General features: G+C 35.5%; 1 pseudogene across 1 annotated transcript in view; it reads left to right on the top strand.

Annotated features, from left to right (window-relative positions):
• Positions 1-273: 273 nt before the first annotated feature.
• The window catches only part of LOC106001972, a 14,091-nt pseudogene continuing 11,205 nt past the window's right edge, over positions 274-3,159 (top strand). Inside the window, exon 1 of the transcript XR_001175876.1 lies at positions 274-331. The product of XR_001175876.1 is annotated as a tubulin epsilon chain-like (transcript). The remainder of the gene's footprint in view (positions 332-3,159) is intronic.

The following is a 3,159-nucleotide window of genomic DNA, read 5'->3' as shown; positions in this document are numbered from 1 at the left end:
GGGGGGAAGAAAAAGGTTAACACCAATTTTGCATCTGGTCCTTTTTATCAGAAAAGCCTTTCTCCCCTTATCTCATTGGCTAAAGTCAGAATGCACGGTCAGCCTAACAACAAATCAGCTTTTTAAGACAGAGACAAGGAAGAAGTTAGGAATGACCTATCACATCTAACCTGTAACCACCTTTAATATGTAAATGTAAGTTAACATGTATACCCTGAATATTAGAGATTTATAATAGATCTTAATGACCTTTTCTTATTTTTTATCTTGCAGAGTAGTTGGTGATGGTGGCAGTATATCCAGGGGAAAAATACGTTCTTTAAAAGCACGCGTAAGATATATATGTTTGGATTCTTACATTGGAAAAAGCTAGAAAAAGAGAACATCATTTCGTAGACTACTCCTGATTTGAGACTTTTTTCACCACCATATCTGGATGGGAGGTGATGGAATTAGTTTTAGGAAATAAAATATCAGTGTGGATTTTTCTCCTTAGGAGTTCTTAGTATTTTATGGGCTATGATCACTGAAGAGTCTGGGCTTCACAAGATTAGTTGCTGCTTGGTTTTCTCAACAAGCCAATACTCAGAATTATGCAGATCCTATATTATGATTATGAAAAAGCCAGAAGCTGTTACCTTGTGGGTCTAGAAGAAAATACAAAGAACAGTTGTGACTCCAGACCTCAGATACCTAAATGAGAAATGCAGAATACACTCTCAAAATATAATTAACTTGGAAAGGAAAAATAAACCAAGAACTTGATGTGATTAAGGAAGAATTGGGAAGATTGTATGTTATGTTAAGGTTTTAAAATGGACTAAATGATTCTGTCAAAAGAGGAGGGGTAAACCCTTGTAAGATAGTCAGGGGATAACATGTACTTTTTGTTTTCCATACAACATCTCTATTTTTTTCTTTTTTATATATGTAAATATATATATATAATTTATTTATTATTTTATTTATTTACTTATTTATTTTGGGCCAGTCATGGAGCTTGAACTCGGGCCCTGTCCCTGAGCTCTTTTTTTTTTTAATAAGTTTTTTTATTATGAAAATACTATACAGAGGGGTTACAATTACATGAGCAAGGTAATGAGTACATTTCTTATCAAGCATTGTTGCCTCCTCCTTTGTTTCCCCTTCCCATTCCTTCCCTCCCGCCCACCAAAGTTGTAAAGTTCGTTTTTCGACATAATGTCTTGTACATCTCATTGTTGCAATGGGTCCACCTGTATCCCTATTTAAACAATTTTTTTCCCTTCCCTTCCCCAAATTATACCAACATCAAATACAGTGAAAACAGAGGTTATACCAGAGGGGAAGGACATACAAAGCAACAAAAACATCATGTGGTACCTTATAAATATGTTAGAAACAATAGCAAGAAAGAAAAAACCACTTGTGTCCTTATCTTGGGGTTCATTTCGCTTAACATCTGACCTTTTCTGCTAGTCTCAGACATATACTAGTTATTGCAAATAAGGGAAACCATGGGACCTATGTTTCTTTAGGCCTGGCTTACTTCACTTAATATAATTTTTTCCAAGTCTTTCCATTTCCTAACAAATGGGGTAATGCCATTCTTTCTGATGGAGGCATAGAATTCCATAGTATATGCGCTCTTTTGCTCAAGACTAGCACTCTACCACTTTGAGCCACAGCACCACTTTCTGTTTTCTGATAGTTAATTGGAAATAAGATTCTCACAGAACTTTCCTGCCTGGACTGGCTTTGAACCACAATCCTCAGATCTGTCTCCTGAGTAGCTAGAATTATAGGCGTGAGACACCAGCGCCCAGCCTCATTTATAATCTTACACAACCTGTAGTAATCCATCTAGTTAAGTCCTTCTTATGTTTATATGTTAAAGACAGCTTTTAGGTAAATATTAAATGCTCTTAGAAATATTCTGTGCAATCACTAAAGTTGCCAGTTTATAACTATATAGGCATATGTATGTAAACATAAAATATATGTAAATGTTTACATATATGCATATAATATATATGTTTATATAAAGTAGCAGTATGTAAGAGACAATTTGTTAAACATACATTTTTGTGACTTCTGTAATTATATAGTAAAGTAGCATAGCTAATTATACAAATTAATTCAACAGCATTTATATGTGTATAAATTGTAACTTTTACACAGTATTCTGAAATATCAAAATTTGTTTTCCTTTCAACTGAGCAGTCCCACATAGAGTTTAATGATTAAGAGTCTGCTACCAGGCTATTTGGATTTGAGTTCCCATTTGCCAGCTGTGTTATCACAGCTGGTCAGTTCACTTTTGAGGCTTCAGGTTCCTCACCTATAATATGAGGAGAATAACACCTATAAATGGTTCCACGCATATAGCATATTTAGAACATTAGCTTACAGTAATTGCTTCATGTTTTGTGGTTAGAACTAAAGCCCATAAAACAGGCACATTCAGTCTTAATTCACAGATAATTTACAGTATAGGCTGAGGTTCTTCTTTTTTATTTTTTCAGCTTTTTGTTTTTGTACTGATGAAAAGGGCTTGAACCCAAGGCCTGGGTACTGTCCCTGAGCTTTTTTATTCAAGGCTAGTACTCTACCACTTGAGACACAGTTCTACTTCCAGCTTTTTGCTGGTTAATGGAGATAAGAATCTCAGGGTCTTTTCTCCCCAAGCTGACTTTGAATCACAATCCTTAGATCTCAGCCTCCTGAGTGCCTGCGATTACAGGTGTGAGCCACCAGTCCCCAACCATTTTAGTTTAGTATATTACGTAATCTTATTGTATAACACAGTCTCTATAGTTAATTTTATGTTCTCACTTTCTTCTTGGTAATACAAATTACCTCCCATGTCAAAGAATTTGTGGAAACGAATTAGGTTATGAGTTACTTGGAACAAAGGAACCTATTGTCATCCTTGTCACCTAACTAGTGCCTTGATTTTGCATATAATAGTAAGTTGACTTTTAAATGGACAATTTTTGGCTATATTCATGAAAAAAACAGCATGATGTTTGTATTAAGCAAATGCGTTAGTACAGTCTACATTTATTTTATTTTATTTTTGGGGTCTGGTCATGGGGCCTGAACTCTGGGCCTGGGCACTGTCCCTCAGCTCTTCAGCTCAAGGCTAGTGCTCTACCACTTGAGCCACAGCACCACTTC

The sequence above is a fragment of the Dipodomys ordii genome, unplaced genomic scaffold (genome assembly GCF_000151885.1).
Source record: "Dipodomys ordii isolate 6190 unplaced genomic scaffold, Dord_2.0 Scaffold1445, whole genome shotgun sequence".
Classification (NCBI taxonomy): Eukaryota; Metazoa; Chordata; class Mammalia; order Rodentia; family Heteromyidae; genus Dipodomys; species Dipodomys ordii.
Note: the sequence above shows the minus strand (reverse complement) of the source record. Positions and strands in the feature narration are given on the sequence as shown.